The sequence below is a fragment of the Rana temporaria genome, chromosome 8 (assembly GCF_905171775.1).
Source record: "Rana temporaria chromosome 8, aRanTem1.1, whole genome shotgun sequence".
Lineage (NCBI taxonomy): Eukaryota > Metazoa > Chordata > Amphibia > Anura > Ranidae > Rana > Rana temporaria.
The window spans coordinates 105,118,503-105,144,879 of record NC_053496.1 but is presented as its reverse complement, the minus strand read 5'-3'; the positions used below and the strand labels follow the sequence as shown (position 1 = coordinate 105,144,879).

At 42.7% G+C, this 26,377-nt stretch overlaps 1 protein-coding gene across 6 annotated transcripts in view; it reads right to left on the bottom strand.

Moving 5' to 3' along the window:
- The window catches only part of COL13A1 (collagen type XIII alpha 1 chain), a 352,395-nt gene that overhangs the window by 293,187 nt on the left and 32,831 nt on the right, over positions 1-26,377 (bottom strand). The window lies entirely within an intron of this gene.

Below are 26,377 nucleotides of genomic sequence, written 5' to 3'. Positions count from 1 at the left end.
TTCTAAGTTTAAACCACTATAAAACATTGTACTATTTAACTAACAAAAAATGTTATTATACCGTACTAGATCTTTCATGTTCATCCAACATATAAATTATTGCAGATGTTACTATGAAAAGCAAGGAAAAGTAAAGTGATAAAGAAAAAAACAAAAAAAAAAGTAAAAAAAAAGCACTTGTGGGTTTACCCATTCATTTTTCATAATTTAACCATTCGTTGTGGTTCATATAATGGGAGCATGGTGGGGGGTTTCCATTCCTACATACTTTGTACTAAAAGGCATTCCCTTTTCTTATCTCAGAAAGTTGGGAGGTATGCAGATAGAAAAACATTGGTAACCAGAGACAGACCAACTTGGTAGTCTTAAACCGGTGTTCCCCTCTAAACTTGCATTTCTAGATGAGCCCCCCTCTGCATTAACACCAAGAGATCCCCAATAACAGTATAGCTATATTTCTCTGGATGTTGAAGCAAAATACCCCATGATCATTCTCCCAGTAGTACAATGAGTAAGAAAAAAAACAGATAGTGAGGTTTTCATCCTTCCAAGCTAATTTTCCACTTCTTGTGCCCTTAAAAAAGTTTCCCTCATTTCAGTTTATATAGCATTTGCAGTTTTAGGAAGATATTTTATAGAGAATAATGTATAGTGAGATATCTATACATCTTCTTCTCCATTGTAGTGCTACCAGGACCTACAACAAATTTTTTTCCAGTTCAGCTGAGCAATAAGTATAGTACCCCCAAGGTGAACACTACATTTTGTTTTTGCCATAGGAAGGAAAGGGATGGCACCAGCTCACAAACAGATTTCCTTGCAAGCTGGAAAATCTCTATTTGCACTTGGTGGTTGGAAATGCTCTCTATTGCTAAGTGGTTAACTCCTATACAAATGATCCTTACTCAGTCTTTGTGATGTTCAAATCTTTCCTAATGCGTGCAAGGATTGAGCTGGGTATTTCTACATCAAGGCCACTCATTCAGACATGCTGTTATCCAAGATATTTACCCAACATATTCCTATTTTTAAGAAAGAATTTTGCAAAATAATTCCCTATTTAGTACTAAACTATAAATACCTACATAATCAGTACTCAATCCGGAAAGCATGTTGGCTGGGCACGAACATTGTTGACAGTTTTTATTACTTGGCACAAAATATGAGAAAATTACAAGAAAACTTGTATTAAGTTATTGATACCCAAAAAGTGTCTGTTACAAGTTAAGACAGTAACGCTTGACATTTTTTGGGGATTGTGGAAGCACAAGTGAATATACAAAAGTACCAATAAAAAATAATTTTGGCATCAATTCCTGGAACAATGTAGGTGCTAGAAGAAGTACCTCTTCATGCCATTATATGGAACAAGGGCAAGTTTTTCCATAAAATATGGTAGACCTAAGCCAAGGCGAGCGAGTACTGCTGTGGTACTTGCTCCTAAAAAGCCCATATTTGCATGTCTTCCCACTACTTCTAACACCCCCTGCTTTGAACACTCATTTAATCTTCTGCTGGCTTTAGATTGACCATTACATACTGTCTGAGTAGAGTTCCTTCCCCATCCACTGAGTCACGCCCTGGTCAGACAGTGGAGAAAAATTGATTGTGGGGAGGTAGTTTTAAGGAGACAATAGTGACAAGAATTTATTAAAGGGGTTGTAAACCCTCAAGTTTTTCACCTTAATGCATCTTATGCATTAAGGAGAAAAAACTCTTCACACTTAAAGTATTCTGAATCTGAATGTAAAGACGTGTAGAGGATGAAAAATCTTAATTAGACATAGAAAGAAGTAAGTAAGAAAAACTCCACTTAAGATGAATTACCTATAATATGGCACATGAATATAAGCAAATCTCTTTTTACTAAATATGATTGCAAGTGGAATTGTAAAAAGACTGTCATCCGAGTGACTATAACATTACACACAAATTAGTCCTTCTATCTTATGTTTAACTGATGTGTGACTTCTGGCAAGATAAATAATGGTAACAGATTTGCACCATATCCAAGTAATCATTTTAGTGAGCACAACAATTTCTATACCCTAAAGATTGCTAAGGTTAACTATTGGGAAACGAAGACTGAAACTTGCTGAAGATCAAGGAAAACAAAACTATTGCATTTTCCCAGTCACAATTTACAATTATCAGGCATACTAGAAACCTAATCTGCAATTTGATTGGTTTCTGTAGATCAATGTACATACAAAATGATTGCTGTTTTTAAGGCCAAAATATTTCTATTTCTTCTCACATTTAGAGGACATTTTACATTTGTTTTCAACACGTTTTTGTACTCAGTTTGCTTGTTAGGTTGTGCATTCACAGCCCACACACCTTTATACTCCCAAAGATATGTCTGTTGGACAGATTGAATTTTAATGATGTATTTACCACTTCAAATAACAGCTCAACACAAGAGGCCTCTAATAGAGCATCAATGAGAGGTAACAATACATTATTAATGCTGTCTTTAAACATCAAAGCTTCATCGCATTTAAATGATCACAAAGGAGGGGCGGAGGGCAAAGTTACTAGAACGGCAATAAAGTCATTCAGCTATACAACACCTCGTGTATAACTGTCAATGAAAGAAAATGCAGATGCACAAAAAGTTATATATACAGGAAGCAGCTTTTGTATAGTAATGACTAAAAAAAATACTGTGGAAAGGTCAAAAGAATGAAATGGGTGCTAGAGCCCCAAGGAATAAACACTGGTTTTCATGTATGCGGTAGTGCGGTTAGGGGCAGTACATCATGAAAGGAAGTTCTGACCTTAAAGACAAGCTTGGACTAGCCGTGTTCATGTAAACAGTATGTATAGTGTACACTCAGTGAGCAAATATATTTTAAGTTCATATAAAGTCTTATTTAAAGAACACCTGTTATCAGATGTAAATAGCTTAAATGGCCGAGAGAATCACAAACAGCCACACTTAGGTGCTTGCACATACCTCTGTAAAACCTTTAACAAATTATAGAGCACCCTTATATGCAACTCTCCTCTTGGAAAAAAGGTCAAAGGCCGGTCTGCCCCCTCCTGCTGCTAAACGTATTGGTTATTCAAGTTGAGAACCTGCCTATTGGAAATATGGGACACAACAATTGGCGGTAACAACAGAAAGAATTGGAGACCGCTAAACATTTTTGCATGCCAAACGTATTCCTGTGTGCGTGGGTTCTTATAGATCATGCGCACACATTTTCATGCTGGCAACGCTTGAAGCCAAGTAAATTGTTGCTTTGTGCTTGCTATTTACATTTAATGCTGTAATAATCCAGGAGTTATTTGTATTGCATATTTGCATTGATATCAGTGCTACTATAGTGAGAGCCACAATCTCTTGGGTCCTGCCACTGCACACTGATCACAGGAGTCACTTAAGCCTCGTACACACGACCGAGGAACTCGACGGGCGAAACACATCGTTTTCCTCATCGAGTTCCTTGTTAGGCTGTCGAGGAACTCGACAAGGCAAGTTTCTCCATTCCCATCGAGGAATGGAGACGGGATTCTCGACAGTTTACTCGTCGAAAAATGTACACACGACCGGTTTCCTCGGCAAAAAAAAAATCCCAGCAAGTTTCTTGCTGGTTTTTGCCGAGAAACTCGGTCGTGTGTACGAGGCCTGACTCAGCATTGCTACCATTCATATTATTTTTTTCAATGAATACAAGGCGTGCTTTGATTGGACGAGGTGAAGATCACAATATCACACCTCCTCTCCACCTCATTCAATCAGTTTGAATGTAAATAGCGATGGGGGAAACAGAGAGAAAGGGAGGCTACACAGCACATGCTGCAGGCAGTACACTCTTAAGCTGTGTACACACGATCGGTTTGTCTGATGAAAAAAGACCGATGGACTGTTTTTATCAGACAAACCGATCGTGTGTGGGCCCCATCGGTCTTTTTTCCATCGGTGTAAAAAAATAGAACATGTTTTACATTTTTCCTATGGATAAAAAAACGATAGGAAATTCCGATCGTCTGTGTGGAACTCCATTGGAGAAAAATCCATGCTCAGAATCAAGTCGACGCATGCTCGGAAGCATTACACTTCATTTTTTTCAGCTCGTCGTAGTGTTTTACGTCACCGCGTTTTGGCACGATCAGAATTTAGTCTGATAGTGTGTAGGCAAGACTGATGAAAGTCAGCTTCTTCGGATATCCGACGAAAAAATCCATCGGATTTGAGTTCATCAGAAATCCGATCGTGTGGCTTTAGGGTTTTCATTCACATGCAGGCAATATGCTTAGTTCAATGGGGGATCTGTGAGTAGATTCACTGCTGAAACAGAATTGGTCAGATGTCAGTTTTGTAGCATCTGAGCCTATTCAGTTTTTGTATGCATTTTGACAGCAGACTGTAGTGGACTCATGATGGATCTACGTACAGCTGGTTCTAAATGGAATTGTTTAGGTTGCAGTCTTTTTCCATTTTTTTTATAGATCTGGATAGACTACTCATTAGGCCTGTCCATAGACTTGCATGGAGCTTTTGATCAGAAATCCTGTGTGAAAGGAGCCTTACTAATCCGGTGTAGGGATGTGTGTGTTATACTGAACTCAGATTAAGGTAAACTAGGTGAGCTTTCCAAGGCAGCCTATAGATGATTCTTTTTTTTTCCGTTAAACTTAATTCCCCCATCCACACATTCAAGGTGGATGGGGGAATTCTCCCACTGCACTTTTAGATTCTGACAGTGGCGGACTGTCAGAATACACTGATCAGCACTGCTGGCTATAGCCGGCGGTCCTGATTGAGAGGAAATTTTCCAACAGGTGCAAATGTCAGTCGAAAGATTGACTTCTGTGTAACCACCCTGCCCATACATGGATTGAATTTCGGCCAGTCCTTGCTGAACTGGCTACATTTGTATGGCCGGCCTAAAGGACAATTAGGTCCAAAGCTCTTTTGGCCCTATTTCTCCTGGGGATCACAGAACTGCACTTCATTCTGCATTCCTGTGACCCATATTCAGCAGACAGTGAGCTAAAGTCTGTTGACTGACATCACTTAGCTGGTTCATACTCTGGAGAGATCTCGAATTTAAGGTTGGGATTCACCCAGATGCCTGTACTGGCAGCTGGCTCAGCCCCTCAGTGATCTGCTGAGAGCCTGAGCCAATCACTCCATCCCCCTCCACAGCCCAGCACTCCAGTGAGCGCTGGAGGGGCAGAGCAGGCAGCCAGCGACTGACTGGCAGAGCTAGGGGGGGTTGACTGCAAGGGTATTTTTTTGAAAAATCTTTGAGTTTAAATTTTTTATGGGGTTTATTTCGTTATTTGGGATAAAGATGCCAAGTTCAAAAAGTACAAAAGTGTAAGAAAGCTCAGACAAACACAAAAGAGAAAAAGAGGCGTATACAGCATTGGCAGGGGCACATGTACCCAGCATTGTACATTCAAGTAGTGACCGAGCAAAACCATAAGTTACAGGCGGGAAAAAAAAGAACAACTTACATATGCTCCCAAGAGTTGAATTGCAGTTCAACTTTAAATTACATCTGTAACCTAAACTTTTTTTTTCAGGATCAGCAGCTGGGGTGACATTTTCCAATAGGGGGCATTTGTTAAGATGAAAACTGTCTTAAAGACATTTCCTGACACTTCCTGTTTCTCTGGAACAGGAAATAAGGTCACATCTCCCAAATATAACAAAGTAAAATAAAACCCTAACTTTTCCAAACTAAAAAAAAGTTGTAAGGAAAAAAATAAGTGCTACCACTAATTTATGACCAACCCTATGGAAAGTTTGCAAATGTTTAGGGCACAGGAATTCTTTCATCAGTCAAATTATCCAGTAACAGATGACAGCAGATTAGATGTATACAGCACAGCGTTCTGCTCTATGATCATCAGTTGTTCTTTAAATTAAGCATGTACGTGGAAGCACGTTTGTGTGCTATGTAAACAAAGCACAGGATTCAACTCAAGGTGTGAATAGATGCTCCTACACAGCTTGCAACCACAGACAGGTCTTATTTGATCTTGAAATCACTTCTGCGGGAAGAATGGAGACAAAACAACTAAAACAGCCTTCAGAACACACACAGGAACAGCGCCGAACATTAGGGTGACCAGACACCCCCGGTTTCCGGGGACAGTCCCCGGACGAAGTCTGTCCCCGTTTTTGTCCCCGGATTGGATTTGAACAGGGGCTGGGGCAATTTCAAGGACAGTCAGTGCAGAATTAATAAAAAAAATCTGAATTACACACCCCAGCTCCGCCGCTCCTACTAGCTTGGGGGGGGGGGTGTATTTTTTCCATTATCTGTGCCCCTTTCTGATGATCATGTGCTGGTCGGAGCGGAGGGAATATTTCTCCAGTTTCGGGTGCATGCCCATCCAACTCTGCTCGCATGTTCTTGTGCCTTGGCTCAAGTCCCGGCCAGACGCCTGCCTGTCTATCTCCTTGCCTTCCCTGGCGGAGTGATCTTCCTCGGCTCCCCACCCAGTAGTAGCCGGAGTCCGGAGAGTAAGACTTGACAGGCTGTGAGGCGGGCGGCGACGGCGGCTACGGGCAAAGAGCCACTGATTGCTGCCATTTCTAGTAAAAAAAAATATGCCCCCGGATTACATTTTAAAAATCTGGTCACCTTACCGAACATGGAAGTTTGCAAGGTAACAAGGGTGAGAATGAGCAGTGCAAAATAAAATATTTCATCAACAAGAACAAAACAAAACAAAATGTGGTCACAGAAAATATATACAGAGATAGGATATTCTACAATGAGGTTTGTTAACATAAAATTAAAATAAAAGATACTGTACAATCATGCCACGTACACATGATCAGTTTTTCCGGCGGGAAAAAGTCAGCCGGAAAACCGGATCTACTATAGCCAGCCGATGGCTTTAGCGAGAAGGTGGTCTGCATGTTCCCGACCTGTGTGTCTATGGAGCCGCACACAGCCCACCCCCCCACTTCCTCTTCACTGTATCTGATTGACAGCAGCAAGAGCCAATGTCTCCTGCTGCTGCTCGAGTGCTGTGTAAAGAGGAAAAAAAGGAAAAATCGATGCAGCCGTGCACATCGCTGATCTCTTCTCCCCTCTCATCCCCTTCACACAAGGGAAGTGGGGCACAGAGAAACTAAAACCGTTTTTTTTTAACCTTAATGCACTAACTATGCATTAAGGTAAAAAAACATGTTTAGGTTTACTATAAGGGCTGATTCACACTAGAATTTGCAAGTTTTCGTGCGTTCTGGTTTTGACAGGCCATTCATTTCAATGGGCTGCCAAATGCACAGGAACGCACAAAAAGTAAGGAAGGCGCAGCACCAAAGCGAATGGTACTGCGGTAACATAGTTCATAAAGGAGCGCTGCACAATGGATGGAGCTCTGGACTTCAATATCAACAATTCCTTGGCACTACAGAGGAGGAGAAAGAGAACTTTTCCCAGGAAAATTACCAGAGGTATGGGCATTGTGTGCCCTATACCTACACCAGAAGATCGGATAGTACAGAGCTATAACCTATGTGCTGTGGGACTAAGGCACTGGGAGGATACAGTATTTGCTGTGCTGAGTGCCCCAGGCAACCCAGAAGTATCTTTAACACAAAGAATTACACTGTGCTATTGGCCCAGCAGTAGCATACATAGAAAAGCCAGCAGTGGCTGTGAACATATACAGTATATGGTATATCAGTATTCACATTTATAAAATCGGCCCTGTTCAAGGTGTGCCCAAATTGGTTAAAAACACTTACAAACATTGAATGATGTTAGGCTCCAAATAAACGATAAATGGCAATGTCACAAGTTCCGGCTTCTCCCTACACGTCTCGTCACAAAAGACGGCATCATATGTTTGCAAGTGTTTTTCACCAATAGAAAGACTTTATTGAAGATTTTACACTATTGGAGCCTTGTGCTCTTTCTTTTTTCTTTCCTATACATATATTTTTCTGAATATACCTGGGCTAGAGGATTGGCGGTTCTTAGATTTCCATAGTGACCGCTGAGCAGTGTATATTTCCAGCATTGCTTGACTTCTCTTATTCTGAGGGCTACATTGTTTTTGGTAAGCTTATATGATAAACACGGTGAAGTGAGCACGAGGTGGATCAAATATGAAGTTTTTGAGCACCAATCATTACAGCTACAAGACTCATCTTAACTGTTGCAAGGACTTTGTATTGTATTGCGATGCACTTTGATTTATGTGTTGTCCTTGTGTGGGACAATATTGGTACACATAATATTAATTCACAGTGATTAGTTTTATGTTTATTTAATAATAGTAGTTATTTTTATAAATACTTCATGTCACTCAAATGGAGAACAGTACGATCTTATAAATATGAACCCAGAAGTTAGTGGACATCTGTCCAAAGGGATCACTGCTGCGTTGTCCCTAAGACCAGTGAGAGTCTAAAGGAGAGACTGAGCCTTTTGAGGACCGAGCTGGTGGAGATTGAGGACAGCAGACTGCCAAATGCACTGGACAGGATGGGTGAGCAGAACAACTGTGCTTAACCCCTCACTGCCCACTAGAACTCTACTGTGTACATTCTTAAAGGGACATCTTTTTATTACAAAAAAAGCTTTTTATTACAAAAACGGGTTACTTAAACACTTGTAACAAAGGATCATTTTAACCTACCACTAATAGTTTATGTTTTTTTATGAGCACTTAAGTGTTTATGTAGCATTGATTGCCATAATCTTTTAAATTGTTTTGTGTTTGAAAGCTGATTAAAGATGGCTAAAATTGCCTGAAAAATGTATGTTTGGTGGCCATAAGGGTGAGGATATATCACTAATTTATAATATTATATTTAGAGAAAGAAGATTGAACTGTGGATATCAGTATCAGCTTGTGTAAGCAACTTGCTTTGTTATATTACTCTAAACTATGTTTGGTTAAATCAGAAACTAGTTTTGACAGATACCCACACCTGGATGATCTGAGTTGGCCCCCTACTCACAACCTCCCAGGACACGTCATAGGTTTCAGGACACTGCGAGGCCATTAACAAAGCATGAAACAATGTCAATATTCACAATACACATGTTCCTAGATTAGGCTCTGAAGTAGTAGCTAGCTGTACACTAAAGGCATTAGGCCGCGTACACACGGTCGATCCATCCGATGAGAATGGTCCGACGGACCGTTTTCATCGGTTCACCGCTGAAGCAGACCGATGGTCTGATGTGCGTACACATCATCAGTTCAAAAACCGATCGGGTCAGAACGCGATGACGTAAAACACACGACGTGCTGAAAAAAAGTTCAATGCTTCCAAGCATGCGTCGACTTGATTCTGAGCATGCGCAGGTTTTGAACCAATGCTTTTGTGTACTAACCATCGGTTTTGATCGATGGTCAGCTATCCATCGGTTCGATTTTAAAGCAAGTTCTCTAATTTTTGTCCGAAGGACAACAGACCGATGGGCCGTACACACGGTCGGTTTGGACCGATGAAACTGGACTTCAGGCCGTTTTCATCGGTTTGGACCGACTGTGTGTACGCGGCCTCACAGGTCAACATCTTCACCAGCACACTACGGATCAACCAATACTGTCCAAAAGTTTTATTGAAAGATGATCACATTACAATCGACAAAGTGCAATGTTTCAGAGCACCATAGTTCCTCTTCTTCAGGCATTCACATGCCTGACAAAGGGGTTCTGTGCAGCTTTGAAACGTTGCACTTTGATTATGATTTGATCATCTTTCAATTAAACTCTCTAACAGTATTTGTTGATCCGTGGTGTGCTGGCGAAGATGTACGTACATTCACAAAGCACAGTGTCACTCGGGCATGTGCAGTGAAAAGATGGCTGTGAAGCTGCAGGAAGTCATAGCCAGCTTCCCAAAAGTAAGATGGGGTGGCCAGGAACCTGATGACCAGCGAATAACCGGCCCTGGTGATCCGGCCCTGGTGATGACAGTGCTGAATACCTGGACTGGAAAGTGTGTTTATTGAAAATCAACAGCTAGAGTATTTCTAGCTGCTGACTTTTTTTTTTTTTTTTTTTTTTAGAAACAACTGTAGCTCCTCTTGAATATGTTCAAGTAAAGAGACAATAATCTGTATGAAAAAACTTCTAGAACTGATGTGTTCATTGGCCTGGATGGTGTTATGTTATCATTGCTGGTAACTGAAGAACAGTAAAACCGAGTGATGTTCAACAGTAGCAAGCAGTATTGTATGACAAGTCTGATTTGGCAGCATTATCCCCATAAAACAAATATATTTATGTCTTTGCCTTTCTACCCCTGTAAACTGAACACACACATTTGCTCTCCAAGCTCTTTGATGACCAATTTAAATGCAGGTAATTTTAGGCAAGACATTTTGTACCATTGTGTCTGAAACCAAGGTAGTAAAGCAAGATTAGCACCCTTTTCATCTGCAGCATGTCAACAACATCTTAACATCCAGACAGAAAAATAGAGCAGGCCTCGATATGCCTACCCGTCCACCTTAGTGATCTTTGTCTATTGCTTGTCATTGGTTTAAACATAGGAAAACATATAGCCCGTTTTTTAATTGTCCTCACTCATATAAACACCTTAAGGAGCTTTGACTGCTATTTCAAATTCACCCATGGACAATAAAGTAGACGTAACCAGGGCTCAAGTCCTGCGGGAACGCGTGGGAACGGAGTTCCTGCACTTTTTTCACAGCAGGAACTCAGTTCCCTTTGCAGGACTAGAGCAGCCGAGCCGCCCAAGCCAATCCTTCACTAAGCGGCGATGCCCAGCTCGAGTCACTGTCAGGGGCAGGCGAACCTTAGTAATCCTTTATGTTACTAGTCGCTTCCTGTATATGGATTCATCAGGTAGTGTGCGGGTATTCCGTCATTTACACGATGCCGCAATGTCTCCTGTGAGATTTTGTCATTGTTCCTACGAGATATTGCGGCATCAAGGAAGTGACGGAATACCCGCACACTATCTAATGAATCCATATACAGGAAGCTGCCAGTAATATAAAGGATTACTAAGGTACAGTGGATCGGAAAATAAAGCATGCGGTTTAGTAATTATGCATATGAGTGTATCATTTTTTTTTTTTTGGTGGGGGAGTGGATCTTGGGTGGGAGTTCCCACACTTTTTTCCCCAGGACTTGACCCCTGCGTAAAACCAATCACTGTTTATCATATATATACGCTTTAACCTGTTAATATCATTCCAAAATACAATCAAAATATTTTAAAATTGGTAGCTTTGATTAAAGCCTAACTCCAGGTTGTCTGTTAAGCCTTGTACACACGACCGAGGAACTCGACGGGCGAAACACATCGTTTTCCTCGTCGAGTTCCTTGTTAGGCTGTCGAGGAACTCGACAAGGCAAGTTTCTCCATTCCCATCGAGGAAAAAGAAGACATGCTATCTTTTTGGCCTGACGGGATCCTCGACAGTTTCCTTGTCGAAAAATTTACACACTACCGGTTTCCTCGGCAAAAAAAAAATCCCAGCAAGTTTTTTGCTGGTTTTTGCCGAGAAACTCGGTTCGTGTGTACGAGGCCTAACTTTAAATAGTTCTCAAGCTGGTCAAACTGAACTCCTCAAAAGTAAAACAAAACCTGCAGTTAGGCTTTAAAATGATAACGGGTGATCCTGCTGTGAAGGTACGTTGTTCTGGCACTTCCTGTCATGGAGTGACAAAGCTTGTTTCCCCTAATTGTGCTTCTATATGGTCACCCTGGCCACTTCAATACACATTCCTCAGACATGGTTCACTGTTACCACCATCAGGAAATCTGCTCTAAGAAATGGCATGCAGCCTTGGCTGGAGTGTATGGAGGAAAAGAAAAGGTAAAAACATATAGGGCCGGATTCAGCAAGAATTTATGCTGGCGTATCTTTAGATACACCGTGTAAATTCAAAGCTGTGCCGGCGTATCTTCTTTCTGTATTCAGAAAGCAAGATACGCCGAAATTAGGCTAAGATCCGACTGGCGTAAGTCTCTTACGCCGTCATATCCTAGGGTGCATATTTACGCTGGCCGCTAGGTGGCGCTTTCGTTGTTTTCGGGGTAGAATATGCAAATGACATAGATACGCCGATTCACAAACGTACGTGCGCCCGGCGAATTTTTTTTACGCCGTTTGTGTAAGGCTTTTCCGGCATAATGTTGCTCCTGCTTCTATGAGGCGTACGCAATATTAAGTATGGACGTCGTTCCCGTGTCGAATTTTGAATTTTTTACGTCGTTAGCTTAAGTCATTCGCGAATAGGGGCTGGACGTAATTTACGTTCACGTCGAAAGCAATGACGATTTGCCAACGTCATTTGGAGCATGTGCACTGGGATACGTCCACGGACGGCACATGCGCCGTTCGTTAAAAACGTCAAAAACGTGGGGTCACTACTATTTTACATAGTACACGCCCCCAACTAGCCTATTTTGAATTAGGCGGGCTTACGCAGGCCCAGTTACACTGCGCCGCCGTAAGTTTCAGCGCAAGTTCTATGTGAATACACAACTTGCTGCTCAAACTTACGGCGGCGTAGTGTATCTGAGATACGCTACGCCCGCCTAAAGATAGGCGATTCTCTCTGAATCCGGCCCATAGTTACTTAAAAAAAAAAGTAAAAGACAACTGTTATAAGTGATACACTGGGATAGATTTACCCCAGTGTAAATAGACTATTCACTTTGCAAGCATTTGCCCAGGAGTTTAGTGAATGAGGGAAACCTATGATGACTTTTAGCATCCAATCACATGCAAGCAAAAATGTTTTTATTTTTATTCTCTCTACAGGTTATCGGGTATTCTTTGCAAAGCAAAACTTCACCACATTTACCAACCCTTTGGGGATATTGCACTTGCAAAGTCAACAGCTTATTTGAAAAAACAATATTCAGTTAAGCCCTGTACACACGGGCTGAATGTCAGGAGTCATTTGCCCTGTCAAAAAAAAACGTCCGACATGTGGCCCATTTGGCCCATTTGTATATCGGTGTATATCGGTGTGTTGGACGTGCATGCTGGAAAGCCAGCAGCCGGCCGGCTCTCAATCAGCGCTCTCAGCCAATGGCAGAGAGTGCTGATCGAGGTGTTCTGGCAGGGGGGCCGTCCCCCTTGTCAGAACACAACAGCTCAGCAGGGGAGATCGCTGAACCTAACAGTGGCTCCGACAGCGGGTTGCATGGGTTTGGAGGTTGTCAGATGGGTTTGGAGGTTGTCAGATGTCTATTTACATTTGCCTGCCTATAGACTAGCATTGAGCGGATTGGATTGGCACACTCATCTGAAAGGGCCCTAAGGGTTTATATTTTAAAGTACCTTATAGTGTATTTTTAAACCTTTACAATCCACTTTTTACTACAGCTAAACCTATAATAAGGCTTACCTGTAGCCTGGATATCCCCTAAACCTACACAGTTTAGGAGATATCCCCTGTATCAGCATGTGCCAATGTCATCGGCACATGCACACTGAAGCAATGGCACGTTTGTGCCATTGTTTCAGCTATTGTGACGTTACCGGCGGCTCCTGCTCGTATGTATGAGAGACATCATCGCGGCTTCGGCCAATCACAGTGCCGGAGCCCGCGATACATAGAATTAACTCTGGGAGTGATGTCACCAGCCGGAGCTGTGTACTGGGACCGCTGCGGGGTTGCAATCTAAGGTGAGTATTTCATAATGAGCTAGTATGCTAAGCTATACTAGCTCATTATGCTTTTGTTTTGCATTTTTTTTTTGGTGGGTTTACAACCACTTTAAAGCTATACTTTTTTTTAAAGCAAAATAACAAAGGTGCTATACTTACATAATAGTATTGCACAGAGTGGCCCTGAACCTCCTCTTCTGTGGTCCCACAGCAGTGCTGTCTTCTTTTCTCAAAGTGCCCCATAGCAAGCTGCTTGCTTTGGGGGCCACTCATGTGTGCATACTCCTGAGGCGGGCTGTGTGTGTGTCCATAGACACACACAGCACAGCTTGGCTCTGCCTCCCACTCCCTCCTCAAAGGATTTGACTGACAGAATCAGGAGCCATTGGCTCCCATTGCTCTCAATAGAGCCTGTAAATGCAGGATGAGTGCAGAGTGGGGTTGCTGGCAGGGACAGTGGATGAAAAGTGGTGCCTGGTAACTGTTTTTAGGGAGGACAAGGAAGGGAACAGACAGTGGAAAGTTTTTTAACTTAATGCTGACAATGCATTCATTTTAAAAAAAACTTCTTCCTTTAGAACCACTTTAAGTTACTTTTATTATGTCTACATACAAGTTTTGCAAAGAGAATTGGATGCATAATTTTCTCTACAAAGGACAGGCCTTCAAGAAGACCATATATCTTCATTAAAAATTACCATATACAGTATCCAGCACACATCTACATAAATGCCATCATCATAAATGCCGCCTTTATATAACATTCATAAATCATTCAGACACTTTTGTGAAGTCTAAATCTGAACTCAGCACAATTATCCTATCTCCTTGGTCTGTAAAGGGTTCCCTTTCTCCTAATTGTCCTGATGGGTGACCGCTGTCAGCAGCGTGTCCCCTCTGTGGCACATGTCTAGTCCTAGACACGACCCAATGGGGTTGATTTACATAAAACTGGAGAGTGCAAATTCTGGTGCAGCTGTGAAGTTATAACTTCAAACTTCAGTAATTTGTCCGTTAAGCCACCTACTTGAGTACGGTTTTTGAAAATATAGTAAATTACCTTAAAAACAACAAATCATATGTATTTGTAGATTACTTACTTATGGTAATTAAGCACTTGCCACCCCAATTCTGGCACTTTTCTCCTACATGTAAAAATCATATTTTTTTTTGCTACAAAATGACATAGAACCCCCAAACATTATATATATATTTTTAGCAGACACCCTAGGGAACAAAATGGTGGTTGTTTCAACTTTATTTGTCACACAGTATTTGCACAGCAATCTTCAAGTGTGTTTTTTTTTTAAATCTGCGTGTACTGGACTGTTGTGTCAAACAGCAAATCGTCTAAATTACTGATGGTTTACATTACAGGAAGTGACGTGATCGGAGATCTCGATGAATTTGCTATTTTGACAGAACAACGGCACTGCATTACTTTAACTGCCAATTCTGTGATCATGCAACTTTGTACCCAAACCCCCCCTGTACCCGGACCGTTAGTAGAACACAGAGAACTGAGATATGCCTATGTAAACAAGTTCTCAGTTCTGACGGGGGGGGGGGAATCCTGTGTATCTGCAAAGAGACTAGAATCGATCTCTTCCCTTAGTGAAAGCAGCACACATTGTACACAAAAACATTGGCCAGGCACACAGTTAACCCTTTGATCACCCTAGATGTTTAACCCCTTCCCAGCTAGTGTCATTAGTACATATTTTTAGCACTGTCACTGGTTTCCGCAAAGTGTCGAAAGTGTCAGTTAGTGTCCAATTTGTCCGCCACAATATCACAGTCCTGCTACAAGTTGCCGATCGCCACCATTACTAGTATAAAATAAATAAATAAAAAAATCCATAAATATATCTCTATGTCTAGTTTGTAGACGCTATAATGTTTGCATAAACCAATCAATATATGTCTATTGGGATTTTTTTTGTTAACCAAAAACATATAGCAGAATTCATATTGACCTAATGCCGCGTACACACGATCGGAAATTCCGTCAAGAAAACCGTGGATTTTTTTTCAACTAAATTTTGTCTCACAACGTACAACACAATAACTAGCCAATAAAAATTAAGTTCAATGATTCCGAGAATGCGTCAAATTGATTTCGAGCATGCATGTTTTTGTTGCGCGTCAGAAAAGGCATACAGACGATCGGAATTTCCGACAAGAGCTTTTCCAGTCGGAAAATTTAAGAACCAGCTCTCAAATTTTTGCTGTCGGAATTTCCGACAGAAAAGGTCCGATGGGGCCTACACACGGTCGGAGTTTCTGACCAAAAGCTCACATCAAACTTTTTTGTCAGAAATTATCTGGCATGGTTGGGGTAGAAGCCTCTGGTTCAGACTCCATGCTGACCCACCTATATATGCCGAAAACAGGACCCACAGGCCACCCTCACGGCTGTCACAGAGAGCAGGGGACCCCCAGGGGACTCACCACCCAAAAACAGGCTGTACTACTGTGCAGAGCTGAGAGCGCTGTCTGTGCTGTGCCGTCCCTCAGATAGAATGCTGCGGCTTTGGTGCCGTTATTCCAGGCACTAGAGGCCAAAACTTTTCCAAGATGGCCGCCGACATGCATAAAAAACAGCATGCGGACTACAAGAAAATAGCCGCCGATATATAGAACCGCGTCACCGGTAAAATGGCAGCCGTACATGTGTTTAAAAAACCCAGTAACACACAGCAAACACTGTCCAGCATACATAGCACATAAGCACAATAAAAAACAACAGCACCCCACAGCAGCACAGCCCCCCGGCAGTAACAGAGCCCCCCCCCCAGGTGGACCCCCAACCTCACAGCCATCACCCAGAACAGGGAAGGAGGGAGAGGAAGAGAGAGAGGAAAGCAGGGCGGACCCTCAGTCGACCTCCCCAGGAATGCACCAGCCGAACCACCCTGCCGAGGCAAGGGTATACTACTTACCCTTCCTGCGACCACCGGCTGGCATTCCAGACAGACCCAACGTCCGCAGGTAGATACGGCATGGCTGTCGGCCCGGCGCACTGTGACACAGTCATAGAGACCGGTCATATGTGTGCCCTGTAGCATATAGCTCACCGGCCGCCCCTGGAGCAACGGGGCATGTCATGGATGGCCTAGCTATCGGCCGGCACATGCTCGATGGGCGAACATGGGGGGACTTCAAGGATCAGTTTATAGTAGATCCCAGGATCCAAAAATGCAGGAAAAAAATCAAATAAAGGCGAAAAATTGCAAAAAATCTCCAGAGCACATGGGCTCCAGAAAGGCCATGTCTTCTCCTAACGCTAGGCAGAAAAAAACTGAGGCTGGATGTTCCAGAGAGTGGGATGTACCCGGGGGACACGCCCCCTGGAAGGTTCTGTACTGAGAGAAGTGTTTTTAACACTTAAAGTGCTGTTTTTTCTGCCTAGTCTCTCCTGAAAGGAAGGTATATAACCCTTAGGTCAATGCTGCTGTGTCCGTCCATGAACAGAAGAGAAAATAGCCTGGTCATAAAGGGGGTTAATCTTCCGGAGGTCAAGTGGTTAAAACAGGACAGTAAAAGTAAAACAGTTGTCTGTAACAAAAATTATATTTTCAGGTCAAGGCTCCAGGGGCTCTTCATCTCACACGGCACTTGACGGGTGAATGGACAGCCGTGGCGTAGATTCGTTTCTCAATAACCAAAGTCCTGGAATTATTTCATAGGCTGAGTGTTTTTTTTTTAAATCTGTTTAACTCCTGTCTAAATGTATTCACATTTTCAAAGATTCAATTTTCTTCCTGTGTCAAAGAATTTGAAAGCCACAGATGCAAAAGACATTAGGAGGAAACGTTTATACAGACATACTTTTCCATCAGAAGAGGACCGATGAAGGGATGGAGGACATTGTTATCAAGTGGTGGAAATAGGTATCAGTATCTCGCACACATGCACACACACACAACAATATCTAGCTGGTAATGCATCAGCATTTTTCTTTCCTAATTTCATAAACAGATTTACCCATAAATATGGATCTGTTTATATCATTATAACACGTACAGGCAGATTCACGCTTGATGTGGCTGTTTTTATCCGCATAGTCTGCACTGATCAAGAAGGAAAGGTTTTCTACTTATGTCTGATTCAGAGAATCTGAAATGCCAAAGGTCTTCCATCGATGACTCAGTGGGGTGGATTTACAAAGATTTGTGCAGGGGCTGCCTGTATGAAATATGCCAAGTTTACAATAATTCCCAAACTCTTATTCTTACTATGCAGGTGCTATTAGAAATAACACAGATATGATAAAAGAACCATAACTGCAATTGTACATTTTACATTACAGCTAAATAAATAAAATGACGTAGGAAAAAAGTCTTGCAAATTGCCCACAAAGACAAGTAGTAGACATGTCACCCTAAAGCGTTTGTCACCCCAAAATTTCATATGCCTGATAGAGATGGACTGAACACCCCCCCCTGTTCGGTTTGCAGCAGCATTTCCCAAACATAAGAAAAGTTCTGACCCAAACGTGAACCCCATTGAAGTCTATGGGAGCTGAACAGGAAAAATCAAGGCTTTTATGCAAGAAAATGGCCACAAAAGGAGTATTGGGGTTTCGGGTACTGCTCTGGGGGACATGTATCAATGCAAAATCTACTTTTTTGAAACAATCATTTTTGAAGAAGCAGTCATTTTGATGAGTACAACAATACAAATGAAAAAAATTCCTTTAAATATAGTGCCTTGGGGGTCCCCTTAGTCTGCCTGTAAAGTGGCACATCTGTAACATGTATAGAACATGCTGCAGCAAAAATTACATTTCTAAAGAAAAAAAATAGTAAAATCACATTTAAATTGACTTGCAGTTGCAATTGCTGGCACCTCGCTATTGAAAAAAAAAAAGAAAAAAACTGTATGGGGACCCCCCTCCAGTCTATACTAGACCCTTCAGGTCTGTTATGGATTTTAAGGGGAACCCCACACAAAAAAAAACAGTGTAGGGTCCCCCCAAAATCCATATCAGACCCTTATCCATGCACACAGCCTGGCAGGTCAGGGAAGAGGTAGGGATGAGCGAGTGCCCCCTCCTGAACCATACCAGGTACATGCCCTCAAAATGGGGGGTTCTTTGGGACAGGAGGAGCTCTGACCCCTACCCCAAAGCACCTTGTCCTCATGTTGATGGGGACAAGGATCTCCTCCCCACAACCCTGTACTGTGGTTGTGGGGGTCTGCGGGCAGGGGGCTTATCGGAATCTGGAAACCCTCTTTAAAAAGGGGGCCCCCAGATCCTGCCCCCCATGTAAATTCATTATCAATCACGACGTGGTCACACCGCTGACCCAAAAAAGGAAACTGTACAGCCGTTAACTGGGAAGTTCAGTTTGATGAGGTATTTTTTTTTAACTATATACAAAATGATTTGGTTTTCATTTCTATTATAAAAAGAATGGGTTGTTTTACAAGGCAATTGTTTCCAATCACTTTAAGGTTAGATAAGAAAATCATTACAAGTCACAATATTTCCTATTAATTAGATGTGTCCTTTGTGCTGCTGACACCTGCATTCCTTGAAGTCTTCCACCGATTCCCCCTGCCACTCATCAAGCGTGCCCGACTATGTCTGCCCTTTTCGACATCTCTTTCATTCATAAAAAATGGAGTCTGACATTGCAACTGTGATGCTTGTAATGATTTGCAGGCTCATTTGCAAAAAAAAAACATTCACATTTTGATTTCTTAAAGTATATGTGTATTTATTTCTTGTGAATATGTGGAATTTGCCTTAAACTGTTTAAAAAAATATATATATATAATTATCAAATAAGTGTCAGGTAAAATAAATTAGCAAAAACAGTGCAACGTAAAAGAGACGCACAAACTGGTGTTCCTGTTGCACATATTTTAGGAATGCTGCTTCCACATGTCTTCCAAGTATCTCCTCACCTAGTAATGAGACAGAGATGTACGCTATGAACTGTGACATACATGTATTACTAATCCTGGCAGCCATCCACCATGAGCGTCTCAACGGCAGCATCCTGTGCAGACTGCCAAGCCCGGCACGAATCAGCCACATTTCACTGAGCATGGCACTCTGACAAGACTTCCAGCACAACGCCAACAACTGTTCCGAGGCGCTTTACATTCTAGCCTTTGCCGCACACAAAATGCATCCCCTGCACTGAGCATTGTGCAATGCACTCATTCAATCCATCATTCCTTTTCCTGCCGAAAACTCTTCCCACAATGTTAAACTAAGCATGACATGGACATGAACATTATGGGAGATTTAGACATTGAGGAGCCATGATCTTCCAGGTTCTGCGTGGGCAGCTTCCCCTCTGCACACTGACCACAAGGGTTCACTCGCTCTGCACCTGCGCCATTCACAGAATGCATCAAAACAAGGGATTCTCTGATTGGACAAGGTGGTGAGGCGGGTTGGAAATGTCACAATCTCCACCTCATCCAATCAGGGAATGTCTTGTATTCATTGAAAAAAATACAAGGCGTTCATTGGGTGGCAGAGGTGCTGAGCAAGCACCTCCCCTGTAGTCAGTGTGCAGAGGGGAAGATGCTTGCGCAGAACCTGAAGGACTGCAGAATTCGTTGTATATATGGCAGGCTACTACAGTGATTTACACAATCCCTAGTGGCTCTCTGAATATGAGATAGGCATACTTATACAAATGCTTTACCTCATGCAGCATTTTTAAAATGACAGAACATGAGAGATTTACAGGCAGAGCACATTTTTTACAGACAACCTGAAAAATTACAGAACTCCTATTCAAAATTAAGATAATTGTTATTTAAACCCAGTGGTGGCTAGTGCCAGCCAGCCAAAACCCCTCCCAACTCCCAGCCAGCCAGCCAACCAACCAAACCCCACCCCCTTTGGGCTCGATCGATCGCCCGCTCACCCCCTTCGCTTGATCACCGCATTGCTCACCCATCACCCGCCAGGTCCCCTGCCAGCCCGGCACTTATCTCATCCAGGTCGCGGCTTCGGCGGCTTCCCCCCTGCGTCTGCTTCCAAGTCCCGGTAGTCGCTTCTCCTCCCAGCAAATCAGGACTTAGGACAATTGGGTCTTAAGATTTCCCAGCCAATCGGGTCTCAGGACCCGTTTCCTGATTGGCCAGGATGAAAAATAGGAAGTCATTAGCGAATATTAATTTGCTAATGTCACACAAGTGGGTGGGCTTTGTGGCGCAGTCTCTGCGCCCCAAGCCCACCCTTTTTGAAACCAATTAGAGCAGGGATGGACTGGCCATTGGGACTACAGGGAGTTTCCCGGTGGGCCGATGGCTCAGTGGGCCGGCTTCAGTGACAGCGGACTGCTACCCCCCTCCGCTCCTCTGTCTCTCCCTTCCTGCAGCGTTCACCTCCTCTCCCTCCCCGCAGCGCTCACCTGGGGGGAACAGAGAAGCAGGGGGAGGACCAGAGGAGCAGGGGGGACGACAAAGGAGCATGGGGGAGGGGACAGACAGCTGACTCAACAGCTATGGCCTGGGAGTTTCTCACTTCTGCCTAATCTTGTCCCAGAAGGGGGAGCACCAAACTGATTCCTTGCCCCGGGTGAAATAATGTCTAGCTTCCCCACTGGTACTGCCTATAAGAGTACCAGTACCAACCGTTCTACTCTAATAAAGTAGAACGGCTAGTGGCTAGTGAAGGGGGAGAGGGGGGGTGCGGGAGTTGTCCGGCCGCCATGGGAGAGACCTGTCAAAGTGGGCCAGTCTGGATGAAGTCCAGGGCCAAATTTTTGTCCCAGTCCAGCCCTGAATTAGAGCCTCAGGCTCTAATCATGTGCCTCGGAAAAAAACAAACATTGGAATCCATTCGTCTGGCAACTTGCACATAGATTAGGGGCCGGGCCCATAGATTAGGAGGGCGATGCCCTGCAAGAGTAGCCGCCACTGTTTAAACCATATAAACACAATATAGAAACACGAACTGATTTACTAAAGAAAAATAGACTGTGCACTTTGCAAAGTGCAGTTGCACTCTACAAGAGCAGTTGCTCCAGAGCTTAGTAAATGAGGGGACGCTCTGCTGACTTCCATCATCCAATCATGTGCAAGTAAAAAAGCAGTTTCTTAACATTTTCCTTGCCTGTGATTGGGTATTCCTTGCAAAGTGAAGCTTTTTCTCATTTACTAAACTCTGTAGCAACTGCTCTTGCAGAGTGTAACTGCACTTTGCAAAGTGCACAGTCTATTTGCCTTTAGTAAATCAACCCCACTGTCAATACAAGAAATTTGCCTGATTTACACTTAAAAAGTCAACCCAGCATGACAAGTTATCAGCCCCTGATGTTTAAAGACAGTTGTAAATTGTACAGATTGTTTACAAACTGTCAGTAAATTTACTGACGGTCGGCAACCCTTGTGATACTGTAGGTTGGTTCAATGAGGAACAACAAAAAATGTATTCCTTGAGTAAATGCTGTTCCGAGCTCCTCCGGTGCTAGTTACTTTACCAAACACCATAGGTGTGCGCAGCATATTGCATTAGGGTGTGCACCCCAAAGCCCAAACACACACTACCGATCACTCACAATGTTCATTCAGAAAGGGAAGGGGCTGGTAAATTACATATTTACTGGCCCCTTCCCCACTCCTAAAACATCTCAGCAGCAACAGCCGATAGGAGAGGAGGGAAGCTGGCAGTGCTGTGGAGGGAAAGATGGGAGCCAGGGCAGTAGAGGGAATCTGTGCTGCACGTGGTGATTAGGGTGTGCCTGGGCACACCTGGCACACCCTGTGCGCACACCTATGTCAAACACTAGGGGGCAGATCCACAAAGAAGTTACGCTGGCGTATCTATTGATACGCCGCGTAACTTCTAGTTTGCTCCGGTGTATCTTTGTTTTGTATCCACAAAACAAGATACGCCTGAAACTGTGCTAGATCCGACTGGCAAACGTCTTAGTATGCCGTCGGATCTAAGGTGCATATTTCCGTTGGCCGCTAGGTGGCGAATTTTTTTACGTCGTTTCCGTAAGGCTTTTTTCAGCGTATAGTTACCCCTGCTATATGAGGCGTATCCTATGTTAAGTATGGCCGTCGTTCCCGCGTTGAATTTTGATTTTTTTTACGTTGTTTGCGTAAGTCGTTCGCGAATAGGACTTTGCGTAGAATGAAGTTCACGTCGTAAGCATTGGCTTGTTGCGGGTTAATTTCGAGCATGCGCACTGGAATACCCCCACGGACGGCGCATGCGCCGTTAAAAAAAAACGTCATTTACGTCGGGTCAAGATGTATTTACATAAAACACGCCCCCATCACATCCATTTGAATTGCGCGCCCTTACGACGCCAAAGTTACACTACACCGCCGTAACTTACGGCGCAAATTCTTTGAGGATAAGGAAAATACGCTGAAAGTTACGGCGGCGTAGTGTATCAGAGATACGCTACGCCGGACGCAACAATGCGCCAGGCTACGTGGATCTGGCCCTAGGTGTTACATGATATATTTCTAAACAACTAGGCATTTGGTTACATAAGCAGCAATAGAGAGAGCCCAGGGCAGCATTTTCTCCTAAAAAAAATACTTATTATATTGCTCTTTATTTATCTATTATGGCAAGACTGCCAAAACTGCTTTACAATTAACATTTGAGTATAGGCCAACTTTAACGATTTCTAAGCCGCCATTTTCCTGCAGAGCTTACACTCCAATCAGAATGCCATAAAACAGTTGTATGAAGCACCGAAATCCATAGCAGCAGTTAAACTATTTATGTATGGCCAGACTAAGGACAATCAGGACACAATAAAACAGTGTATTGAATTAATAACGCAATTATCCAAAAAAGATGAGATTTGCCAAATGCACAAATCTATTCACTCATCCTTAAACAGAAATGTACATAGAAGTTGCCAAAAGTGCTCATTTCCCACTGCTGGTTACACTCCAATAGCAAATTCAATAAAAAAAAAAAAAAATAAACAACTATATTCAGAACTTCAATATGACATATTTAGCTTAGAGGTTATTTAGCCTTTTCCTTTAGATCCTTCAGATCCACAAAAGAATTACGCCGGTGTATCTATTGATACGCCGGCGTAATTTCAAATTTTCCGCGTCGTATCTTTGTCTTGTATCTACAAAACAAGATACGACTGCATCTCAGATCGATCCGACAGGCGTACGTCTTAGTACGCCGTCTGATCTTAGGTGCATTTTTTGGGCAGCCGCTAGGTGGCGATTCCGTCGAATTCCGCGTCGAGTATGCAAATTAGCTTGTTACGGCGATCCACGAACGTACGTCCGGCCGGCGCATTTTTTTTACGTTGTTTGCGTTCGGCTTTTTCCGGCGTATAGTTACCCCTGCTATTATGAGGCGTGCTCAATGTTAAGTATGGCCGTCGTTCCCACGTCGCCTTTTGAATTTTTTACGTTGTTTGCGTAAGTCGTTCGCGAATAGGGATTTGCGTAAAATGACGTCACCGTCGTAAGCATTGGCTTGTTCCGGTTTAATTTCGAGCATGCGCACTGGTATACCCCCACGGACGGCGAATGCGGCGTTAAAAAAAAAACGTTCTTTACGTCGGGTCACGACGTATTTTCATAAAACACGCCCCCATCACATCCATTTGAATTCCGCGCCCTTACGCCGCCAAAGATACAGCGCGAATTCTTTGAGGATTCGGAAAAAAAAATAAGTTACGGCGGCGTAGTGTATCTTAGATACGTTGCGCCCGGCGGAAATATGCGCAGAGGTACGTGAATCTGCCCCCAGATATATAAAAGGCAAAGGAGAAAACAGACATTAGCGGGGAGTCGAGAAAGATTTAGCAATGATATACACTACTAGGGAACAAATTCCACATAATATTGTCCATTTTTATAAACCTCTGAATGTCAATATCTTTTTTTATTTATTTTCAATATCTTTTATATCACAAATGAATGTGCTCAGCCCTTTGCTTTATTCTTTTATTCTTTTGCTTCTAAGAAAAGAAAAAAGTGAAGCTCTAGGGTTCCTAAAATACATTGCTCCAGGGAAGGACAAGAAAAAGGCTAGGGTCATCAGGAAGTTACTGTTTAATTATTTGCAGTTTCCTTTTAGACAACTCAATTCTAAGCGGTAGTAATTTTCTGCTGACATGTGTCCCAGAAGCAGGGCTACCAGTTCAACAATTTATAAAGAAGCAGTTTAACCATAAATGTAATAAAGGAGAAATGGTGCTCTGTGAAAAAATAAACATACTGTAAACCCTTATACCCTGTACTCACGATCGGAATTTCTGATTAAAAAAGTCAGGCGGGATCGTGTGTGGTCCCCATTGGACCTATTTGCGTCGGAGTTTAGAAATAGAACATGTTTTATTTATTTTTTCGATGGAAATTCCGATCGTCTGTGTGGAACCACACATGCTCAGAATCAAGTCGATGCATGCTCGGAAGCATTAAATTTATCGGCTCGTCGTAGTGTTTTAATTCTAAGCGTTTTGGACAGTCGGAATTTGGTCTGACAGTGTGTATGCAAGGCAACTTGAATGGAATTCCGACGAAAAATTCCATCGGATTTTATCTGATCGGAAATTCCGATCGTGTGTATGGGGCATTACTCCTCGCAAAACTTTGAAAACCTTATAAATACAACATATATTATCATACATAAACCATTTCAAGGAAAAACATTAAGTGCTACCATACACATATACACTCCTACTAAACATCCAAAAAACTCCTGTGTTGATAATGATAAATTCCACAAACACAGGAGGTCAGACTGTGCAATGTGAAAAATAGAGATGTTCATCCATAGGGGGACAGCTGTGTGTCAAAAAGCCATCACCCAACACCTCTATGTGCAATGCCTGCTCACCTTAGATTTATAACCTATTACGGATCATGCTTCACCTTTTTATATATTATATTGTTGGTCTGGTGTGACTCCGATCTAGTTGTCCTCCTCTTATGGTGTATTGTTAAGCTCTGCTGGAGAATGGATAATCAGAATATAAAGGAATAGGCTTATAGCCTTTAAAACATTATCTCCTCACCGCAATACTTCCGAGGCTCGGAGACACTGGAAGTGACATCATTGGCTCCGCCCGATGTGTTGCGTCACTTGTTACGTGACTTCATCAGGGTAGTTTAACCATAAGCTGGCCATACACAGAGCAAATTTCAGCTGGTTTCTGATGAACTGGTCACAAAACAAGCCATAGATGACCCTGCTGACATCCTTACCCCAACATCCTTTGATCTGAAAATTGAAGGGACCAGGAAGAAGGTTTTTCTGCCAAACAGCGTCTGCAGCCAATCAGATGAAGCCACTGTGTGGTGTTTTGACCACTTGGTTTTGTAGCCCTGTTGACATCCTCCTGCCCAACATTCTTCGCTTGAAAAAATGAAGGAGCCAGGCAGAATTTTTTTGACCAAACAGTGGCTGCAGCCATTCAAATTTAGCCACTGTTTGGCTATTCAGCCATAGGTGCCAGCTGTCAGAATACAATAGCCAGCAATGGAGATTCATCAATCCACTCTGTTTTGTAGCCCTATTGGCCTCTTTTTGTTTTACATCCTTCACTCTAAAAATTTAAGGAGCTGGGCAGAATATTTTTGACCAAACAGCAGCTGCACCAAACCAAATGCAGCCACTGTCTAGCTAAACTGACAGCCATAGGTACCAGCTGTCAGAATACAATAGCCAGCAGGGAATATCCATCCATCCAAACTGTTGTAATTCTTCTGACAAACATTCTGGACTGGACTTAAAACTTACTGCCTTATGGCGCGTACACACGATCGGAAATTCCAAAAAGAAGAACTTGGATTTTTTTAGACGG